Source organism: Durio zibethinus, chromosome 9 (genome assembly GCF_047325235.1).
Source record: "Durio zibethinus cultivar Kanyao isolate XHJ-2024 chromosome 9, ASM4732523v1, whole genome shotgun sequence".
In the NCBI taxonomy this organism is placed as follows: domain Eukaryota; kingdom Viridiplantae; phylum Streptophyta; class Magnoliopsida; order Malvales; family Malvaceae; genus Durio; species Durio zibethinus.
Window position 1 is genome coordinate 21,568,479 of NC_143170.1, and position 10,581 is coordinate 21,579,059.

General features: G+C 27.3%; 1 pseudogene; it reads left to right on the forward strand.

Moving 5' to 3' along the window:
• Window positions 1-6,239: 6,239 nt before the first annotated feature.
• Window positions 6,240-7,800, forward strand: LOC111317125 (U-box domain-containing protein 21 pseudogene; annotated as a pseudogene).
• The last annotated feature ends 2,781 nt before the right edge of the window (window positions 7,801-10,581 follow it).

Consider the following 10,581-nt stretch of genomic DNA (forward strand, 5'->3'; position numbering starts at 1 on the left):
AAATTATTTTGTTGTAGTTACTCCTTATGATAAACCTAATGATATGAATGCATGCATAGTAAAAGAAAATGGTTAGCAGGAAAATAATATATACAATGAACAATATATAAATACAAAGGAAAACATGAGGAGTTAGTATGCAAATAATATATATAGAAAAAACAATACTTAAATTTACAAGTAGAATAAATTTCTCGTCATATGTCTTACTTAGGAATTTTTAACATAAGGGAAGGCATGGCTCAAACCTAGATTCAGATCCTTAGGGCTTATTTACATGCTACGTTTAAAGGTTTGATAATTTAAGGGTTCCTAAATTATTCCCTACATTGTTCATTATAAACTAGTAAGGTACCTTAATCTTCACCCACTATAGGCTATAAGCAAAAAATATCAATTTGAGTTTAAGTTTTTTGCTAGTCTATACGGAGACATAAAATCTAACGAAGGTGCAGATACTTTACTCATTCCTAAAGGATAGAACTCAAGTGTAGAGCTCATGTTATGCATGTGTAAATGAATGACGGGTATATAAAACAAATAAATAAATAAAATACAAGCAAGGAAAAAATTCTTAAATGTATTAGCTTAGGCTTAGATAACCAAAAATCATATACTGGCCTGACTCTCGATCTACCCAGTGGAGTCGTCAAACTATAATAACGTGTAGATCCGTGGACCTACTAATAGATATAAATTTTAGGAGTTGCCACCAATCTTTTATGTTTAGTTGCGATTAGCCTCCTAACTGAATTTGTCTCATTTTAAAGAGAGATCCCAAACTTAATTTTGGTATATTTAAAAGGTAGATTCTAGTCATGAAACTAGATTTTAGGTTTAGGAGTGCGGTTACATATGAGGAAGGTTATAATACCCTCACAATGCCTATCCAAAAGATTGTCCTAGTTTGATTTCTAATTATCCAAGCCTTAACCATATTTATGATCTACCAAAATATTTAATACTGCAAATAGATTTTAAAATTACTCTAATACTTTGGTAACAATTTAAGATAATTCTCTCAGCTCAAGAGTATCATGGAGATTAATGTCCCACTTTAAAGAGGTTTTATCATCGGATTCACTTAAAAAAAATTTATTTGTGAAAATAATTTATTTTCAAAAATATCTCCAATATGTTGGTAAGATTTTTTTGTAAAAATTATCTTTTAATATGTTGGCAGGATTAAAATTTTATTTGTTTATGAAAATAATTTATTTTTAAAAATATCTTCCAATATGTTGATAAGATTTTCTGTTAAAGATTATCCTCCAATATATTGGTAGGATTTTTAAAAAATATTTTTTCAGAAAAATTCATTAAGCCCTCCAATAGTTTGGTAAGACTTAACTCAAGATTTAAATCTTTCAATAGTTTGATAAGATTGAAAAACATTTTTTGAAAACCTTTTTTTATTTAAAAGAAAAGATATCAATTAGAATAAACAAAAATCATCATACAAATAATACCATGAAATAATAATATCATATATCATGCAATAAAATATCATACAATTATCATGCAATTAAATATAATCATGCAATTATATAAAATATATTTAATAGATTACCCAATAAATATGAAAATATGCAATTATATAAAAAAATTATGCAAATATATTAAATTCATGCTAAAATAAGTACTAAAAAAATAAATTCATGCAAAAATAAACTATTTTTTCACCAAATTAATTCAAACAAACATAATAAATATTAAAATATAATATAATATATATAATAAAACCAAAAAATAAACAATAAAAGAAAAGGACAAACTTGCGAAACGAGCGAGTCAAAAACGGGTTATACAAGGATTCTATTCGAGTTCAGGTGGATCTTGAGTTCCAAAACAATACCATTTTGGCTTGATATAAAATAGGGCTCTCAGCTTGTTTTCCTCATAATGTCCTAGCCCATTCTTTCTATAACCTGATTTCCCTTTATTTTCTCTCTAGAAGTTTTATCGGGAAATTCAACCAAATGAAGAATCTAGCCAAGAAACTTAGGTTTTGACATCAAAAAATTCAATCGACCATTGGAAATAGCAAAATTTCCTAGAAAACCAATAAAATCGAGAAATCAGTCACTGTAGACCCCTCCAGCCACTGTTGAAAACCACCAGAAAAATCAAACTCCATCAGGATATTTAAGTAAAACCTAGAAAAAATCCAATTTTTCCAAAAAATTTCCAAAAAAATATCAAACCCAAAAAATAGATCTTAATCCAAGGATTTGAGATTCCACAAAACAAAACAAAAGCCTAAAATTATTTTTCTAACAACCAAGATTTGAACCAATCTTCAAAATCGCAAAATTATTCCTAGAATCTAGAAAAACTAAAAAAAAAAACCCATAAAACCCATGAAACAACCCAACACTCGAATCCCAACCCAAAAATTCCCTGTAATCCCAAAAAAACCCAGTTAAAGAGCACAAACCCAGAAAACCCAAAAGAATTCAAAGCCTTTGATTTTTTTGTATATTTTTCTTTCGTTTTTGTCTATTCATTGTTTTTATAGGGATTTAATCCCTCTCAAATCTGGAAACTAAATCAAACCGGTTATTGATTTGATTGATTGTGCTATGAATTGATTTTGTAATTAAGTTCCAAAATCATTGAATCCAAAATTTAATATTTCCACTTGTTTTTGTTCAAACTTTCCTTTTTCATTTTTTAACTGTTTTTTACTTTTTGACTTTTTGAGAAAAAAAAAAGAATAAAATCAAATAAAATTAGATAAAAAAATACAATCAAATAAAAAATAAAAATTTTCTTATTGGGCCCAAAGTTTCACAATTGGGCCCAACTTACGATCGAATGCCCATTTCATTTTCGGAGAAATTCCTAGACAAAACGGGTTATCTACAACAACAATTTTGCTACAAAAGAGATTTAATGAACATTTAAAAAATGGGCATTATTGAAAACCAATATTGACATTATGGTAAAATTTTATGTTCATTAAGTATCTGATATTCTTAGCTCCTTTAAGAATTATTTTTATGCATCTTATTTCAAATATACATGATTGAATTATGTAAACATAAACAAGATTTGTCTCTAATGAAAACATTATTGTTAGATCGTTATGGTATCTCTCATTACATGTAATGTTTAGTGGAAGGGACTAATAATGTGATACATGAAAGGGATTATGTTGAACTAATTATGATCCTTATTAGTTTTGCTTAATAATGATTTATAATTTAATTAATTTAAGAAAGGACTTAGTTTATATTTTGCACATTATATTTTATTAAACCATAAAGTTGAATAATATCACGTAGATTAAGTGAGAGAATGTTGAATTTATCATTTATGTGGCGTACATGTCAATTGTTCAACTTTAAGTAAATATGTTTTAATTTAATTAAAAGATAATAAATGGTTAAATGAATGCTAAGAATTTGAAAGGAAAAATGTTATTTTGATCAAAAGAGAATTACTAGTTTATTAAATCATATGGTGATGGAACGTATGAGTAACAGCTTTAAAAAAGTCGTTCCTCTCTTTCTATAAATTTAAACTTTCTCTCCATCAAGAAAATATGAAAAAGAAAAAGAGATCAAGAGAGAGAAACCAATCTTAATAAAATTTCATTTAAAAATTTATAATAGATTAAGATATGATTTTTCTTTAACCAAGAAATTGTGAAAATTATATATATTGTTATAAAATCTTAATACAAACAGTGGCGGATCCATTAAAGAAGCCCCCAAACATTTTGAATTGTTTATATGCATATATTATTTTCATAATAATTTTGAATTTTTTTAATAAAAAAACTAGTTTGGCCCCTCAAAATTAAATTTATTGTATTGATATATATTATTCTTTATTCTATGTTTTTATATTGGATATATAGTTACAAAAGTTATTTATATCTAAATATTGTAATTCTTAATTTCAAAATTTTATAATTTTATAATTTGTATTTAGTTATTATAAATAATTTTGAATTTCAAATGAATAATAAATTTGTGAACACTGTTTTTTCACAAACCAGTAAATTTAAGTTTAATATATACTAGTATTACAATAATTAAAACCGACTTGATAAATATTTAATTGTGATTTTTTTTAATTAAATTTTTTACTATATTCTGCATACTTATTTTATGTCAAATAATTAATATATATTTAAAAGCCAACAGTTTGATCTGAAAGATTTAAAACTTCAATCTGTCAACATGATGAAATTTGTGCTATTATATTATCTTCGCGTCCGAAGCTTGGTGGTATTACAGAGTGTGAAGCAGATTGAACATTTTGGTGATGGTTTGGTACCAAAGTGGAAAGGATTCATAGCAATTTCTCTCAACATGCACATGCATTTTTTTATTTTCAGTCATTTTCGAAATAATTTTTTTTTGAAGTAATATTTTCGAAATAATTTGTATATCTTTATTGTTATATGTTGGACTTGGAATAAAGCTAGCCTATTAAATCCATTTGAATTAGGATATGATCCTATGTGAATAATTTTTTTTACACTGAAATATATAATACATATCTTGTTGATTTATTTATGTATATTTTAAATTTTTAACTACCATTCTTTCCAAGACAATATGCCTGTATTTTTTTTTTTTTTTGGGTACATAAAAGAGCAGACAAAGTCTGCTAACATACACAAGACCTAGGTCTTGAAATATCCCAGCAGTCCTCAAGCGTAAAAAAAAAAAAAAAAAAAAAAAAAGGCTCTAAATATGTGAGTCTTCAACTGCTTTGTTGCTTGCCCGCTTGGTCAATGAATCAAGTATATCTATTGCTTTCTCTATTAACATGTAAAACCTTACCGTCAATCCTCGTGACTCTATATATCTTGCTTTCTCAGCCCTTATTTAAGGGAAAAGAAGAAGTCGGTTCTGCAGCAGTTATATGATAGTGTGCCAGGTTGGGCTGTAAGGATTTCTTAGTCAATTAATTTGTGTGTATTCATGTTGTGCCAAAACAAAATGAATAATTAAAAAAAATGAAAATAATTTTAAACGCGTCAAATTAAAACATGAATATAAAGTACGTTTATTATACATAGATATATCACATAACACGATTAACATTTTAAAAGTCAATTCATTTAGATACTTTATCCAATACAAAAAGATTTGGCATGATTAACATGTAAATAAAAAATTTATTAATGATCTAATTTTAATTAATATAAATAAAAATAAAATCATAACCTCAAAAATAAAATAAATTCTTAGTTTTATCTTTATTTTTAAAACATGTTTCATGGAGGAAAAAAATTTATTGATCATTATGTCTATTTGATTTAAAATTAAAGTATAAACAAAATTATATCTTAATTGAATAAATAATTAGATATCATAATTAAAAATTTAAGATACTCTTACATGCTAATAAACAATGTAATAAATGTGTTATATTTGTTTTCGTTAGATATGATTTAATTAAATGTATTATATATATATATATATATCTTAAACACGTTAAACATATAAAATACATTTTAAACATCAAATTATTATATTGAAATTTGTACCAATTAAATAAATATAAAACATGCTCTTTATTAAATTCATAAAAAAAAATATTTTATTTTATTTTTATATTAAATTATCATATCATATACTTATAATCTTGAGTGGTTCGTATTCTCTCTTTTAACTTTGTTAAATGATGTGAGTTACTATTATTGTATAATATTTAAGATTTGTCAGGAGATAATAGTTACCCTTGTTATTGTCACTTGAAATTGGGTGGCGATTGGCACGAGGTTGAGTTTTATTACCATGGAAAAAAAAAAAAAAAAAAAAAAGGTTGTATGAGTTTTACAAGGCTTCGGTTTACAAACAATTGATAAACAATTAAACATTTCTTAAACAATAAATTGTTCATTTTGGATTTACACAATTAATTTGTTGAGGGGTGGGGCCGAATAATTTAGATATAAGAAATAAGACCAGGAAATGTAAGTCAACCCGTCAAAAGCCCAACCTCAAATTATATTATATTATATTAGTATTATAATTGTTATTCAAACAAAACCTTTGTTTCCTTTGAAGAGCATTCCTTTACCATTTCCACATTTTAAACCGTCAAATTTTCAATGGTCAAATCTTGCTTTCGTTTTGGTTTATACTAACAATTCAATTTGAACGCTTCTCCTCGTCATTTCTTTCTACTTTTTTGTTAAGTCCTACACTTTGAATGCCGTGTGAAGAGCTTGAAATTAATTCAACGCCATTTGCTATATAAACCTCAAAAACACCCATTATCTTTCATAAAGACAAAAACAAAAAAACATTAACTCTTGTACATTTCTTGATTCTGACATCATTCTTCGGCAATGTTCAGTTGGAGGAGAAGGAAAAATACAGACCGTCATGGAGACAAAGGGCAGAAGCAGAAGGAGCTTGAGATCCCAAGTCATTTTCTATGCCCAATAACTCTTGATCTTATGAATGATCCCGTCACATTATCTTCTGGGATAACTTACGATCGAGAAAGCATCAACACATGGCTTGAGGATGGCAATTTCACCTGCCCTGTTACGAATCAGGTTCTCAGAAATTTTGATCAGATACCCAATCACTCTCTCAGGATAATGATTCAAGATTGGTGTGTAGAGAATCGGAACTATGGCGTTGAAAGGATACCAACGCCAAGAATTCCTGTCACCTCACAGGAGGCCTCTGAAATTCTCTTTGGGATTATGGATTCAAACAGACGCTTGGATCAATGTGGCTGCCTAGATTCTGTGCGGAAAATCAAGAAATGGGGCATGGAAAGTGAGCGAAACAGACGTTGCATTATAGCAAACGAGACGGCTGGAGTCCTTGCTGCTGCATTTGACGCATTTGCAACCGACTCTTTTGAGAGGAATGCCAACTTGTTGGAGGAGATACTGTGTGTATTGAACTGGATGTTTCCACTTGCCAAGGAAGCTCAGCTTTACTTGGGGTCACAATCTTCTTTGCGTTGCATGGTTTGGTTTCTGAAATGCGGGGACATTTCAGTGAAGCAAAACTCCATGAATGCCCTGCAAGAGCTTCTTTCTTGCAACCAGCAATATGGAGAAGAGTTGGCGGCTATTAATGGGGTCAATGAAATGCTATTTAAGTTCATCAAAGACCCAATTTGTCCTTCAATCACAAAAGCTTCTCTCATGGTAATTTTCTACATGGTTTCATCTTCTTCTTCAAATGAGAAGATCAAGTCAGAATTCCTTGAGATGGATCTAGTTTCTTTACTGTTGGAGACTATTGTCGAATCTGAAAGAAGCCTCTGTGAGAGGGCATTAGGTGTTGTTGATAAACTCTGTGATTCCAAACAAGGGAGGGAAGCTGCTTACAATGATGCTCTGGCAATGCCAGTTCTGGTGAAAAAAATTTTGCGTGTTTCAGAATTAGCAACCGAGTATTCTGTTTCAACAATTTGGAAGCTGAGCAAATATGGAAAGGACCACGAAGAAAGAGTTTTGATTGAAGCTCTTCAAGTTGGTGCCTTTCAAAAGCTATTGTTACTCATACAGGTTGGGTGTGGCGATGAGACGAAAGAGAAAGCAACTGAGCTTTTGAAACTAATGAATCCTTACAGAGCTGGATTGGAGTGTATTGACTCTGTAGACTTCAAGAGCCTCAAGAGATCGTTTTGAAATGTTTGATCCAAATTCTTTATTCTTTAAAACTCCAAGCTAAGATCAGTGTTTGGAGTTTCAATTTATTGTACAAACTAAAAATATAGCATAATTTGTTCTTTGAATGGGAAATTCTGGAGATGCAAACTACACTGAAATGGAATTGTTTGGAAATCTGAGTATTAAAGTTTTGAGGAGAGGGATTCAAAATGACTAGTATATTATTCTATTCTAGCTATCACGGGTTCGTAGCAAAATTTTTCATTTCCCACTGGCAAAAGAATGAAGAAATCAAGCTAGGGTTAGAAATGTGAAAGGAGAAGCTCAAAGATTCCGTGTGGCTGGGGGGGGGGGGGGGGGTAAGGCTTAGTCCAAAGCCGTGGCGTGTAGCACTAGTTTTTGGACCGTCAAATTGACGCATTCAAGCCTGTTGGTAAGTTGATTGCAAGGGTTTGAACCAAGCAACGCCTGGTTTGATGCGTTCAAAGCAGACCAAATCAATTTCTGCAGTGGTATACTATTACCACCATTATCATTAGTTTGATACGTTTATTAAATTTTTTAATTTTAATAACCAAAATTTAGTATATGGTAACTTCAAATATAAACACCAAAGCAATTATGAGTCAATTTAGAAAAGGAATCATTTAATTATATTAATCTAGTTTATATAATTTTTTTAGGTTATTAGATTAAAGTTGTTAAATTTAAAAATATTATTCTAATTCAAATAAATCATTATTTTAATTTTAAAATAAAATTAAAAAAATAAAAATTACAATAATATAATATATTAGAACCTCCTCAAAAGTCAAAACCTAAAGCTATTTTGTCATTAAGAAAAGTATATATATATATATATATATATATATATATATATATATTTTAAGTCACCGGAAATTGAACTACACTATAATTTTTTTCTTTAAAAAAAATGAAAAAAGGAAAAGTGTAAACGTTGTCAAGATTTTAGCTTCGGGTGATTGGGATCTTTCTAATTGGAGTGGACAACGTGAACAGATTGAATCAACATCTCTCACTTTCGGACTTTGTAATGTGGCTTCCAATAAAATGAGAATGCGACCTATTTCTGAACATAATATATATATATATATATATATATATTTTAAGATTTGATTGTGAAATTAAGATGAGTATCATTTCTCAAACAAAATTGATTTCAAGAGCCAACGATTATTTTGCATGCTGGCAACTTTCTTTGTAGCACATTGTTTCTATGTGTGTTTTACATCTGCGCCATGCTTGTCACGTTCTCTATATACAGGCTTGTCAATCCTAATCGGGAGTGAATGTGTGAAAAGGATGGCATAGTTTTTAGTGATTTCTAACGAGAGTTAATGTCACCAAAAATCTACAAGTTCTAATAGAATATTAAATATAATATTTAAATTTTAAAAATTTTTAATATGATTTTTTATTATAAATTTATTAATTAATGTAATATTTATTTTTAATATGATTAATTTTAAAATAATGATACATCATAGATAAATTATTTTTTAAAATATTAAATTAGTATATAAATTTTTAATTTAAATATTATATTAAAAAAAATTTTAATTTAAATATTACATTAAATATTTTATTATAATTCAGAAGTTATTCATACATTAATCCTCACAACAATAAGGAGATAATATGACATTTTTTTTTTTCCAAAAAAAAAGAGCTAATGTTATTAATTTCCTTCTCATCGAAAATTTTGGCTTTTTAACAAATATATTTTTATATTATAAACTGGGATTTTTACATTGAGCCTAATTTAGAGATTATTTTCTTTGCCATCCTTAACTTTTTACTTACCCCTTGGAAGTCTATGTTCAAATAAAGGCCAACACAGACTTAAAGAAATCTTAATATATATATATAGATATGAAATGTTTAGTCTATATATGAAATTTAATCATCATCATCAACAATCATGTAATTTGTTAACAAATTATCGAACTTTTAATTTTAATAATCACAAATACCAAAAACAGAAATTTTATTATTTTTATTAATATGTGTTTATTAGTTTTAATTATCTATAATGCAATTCTTTGTTCATTTATAACTATTATTTAGAAAAAATTAGTATTTGATGTATTATTTTGTAACTTTAATTTTACAATTGAAATTAAAAGATGAAAATACGTCTCTTTTTTTAATTAGTTTTTTTTAAATACACCTAAAGAATATATATCACTTTATTAACCTCGTTTATGAAATTTAAAAATTTTACTGACAATTAATGAAATAGCTTTTCTGTTTGAAAATATATTAAAAAAAAACTTTCGTGGCATTTATGGAAAAAGATGCTAGCGTATAAAAAACTAATAGAACAAATATTGATAATTCTTTTATTGATGAATTTATAAAATTTAAACAATTTATGAATGAAAAGTTCAATTTTATTTAATTAATTCATTTGATAAAAAGAATAAAATTTTTATTTAATTGCTTTATCTTTTAAGTTTTAATATGACATTAACGCTAAAAATATCAAAATTTTCATTAATATGGTATTTTACACATTAAATAAAACTTTAAATGTTAATGCAAATTTTAACTATGATACACATTATTAATTTTAATTATTAGTACAATATGCAACATTATGTTTAATAAATAATTATTTAAAAATAAATAAAAAGGTTCACGTGCAAACAATGACTCTAATATAACTAAAAATTACAATTATATCACAATCAAACAAACAACCCTCAACTTAAAACATTTTTTTTCTCTAATTTTTTTAATGTCTTAATACTGTACTCTCTCTCTCTCTCTCTCTCTCTTTTTTAATTTGATTTACTCTTTTGGATATTCCAAATATATTTGTCATTATTATTTTACCTTCTAAAATAAAGAAGTTATCCTACATAAAATTTTTCACTCGAATCCAAAATGTTAACATAACCAACCTACACTCACACTCGAATAGAAAGATTTTGGAACGGAGGAAGTAAAAA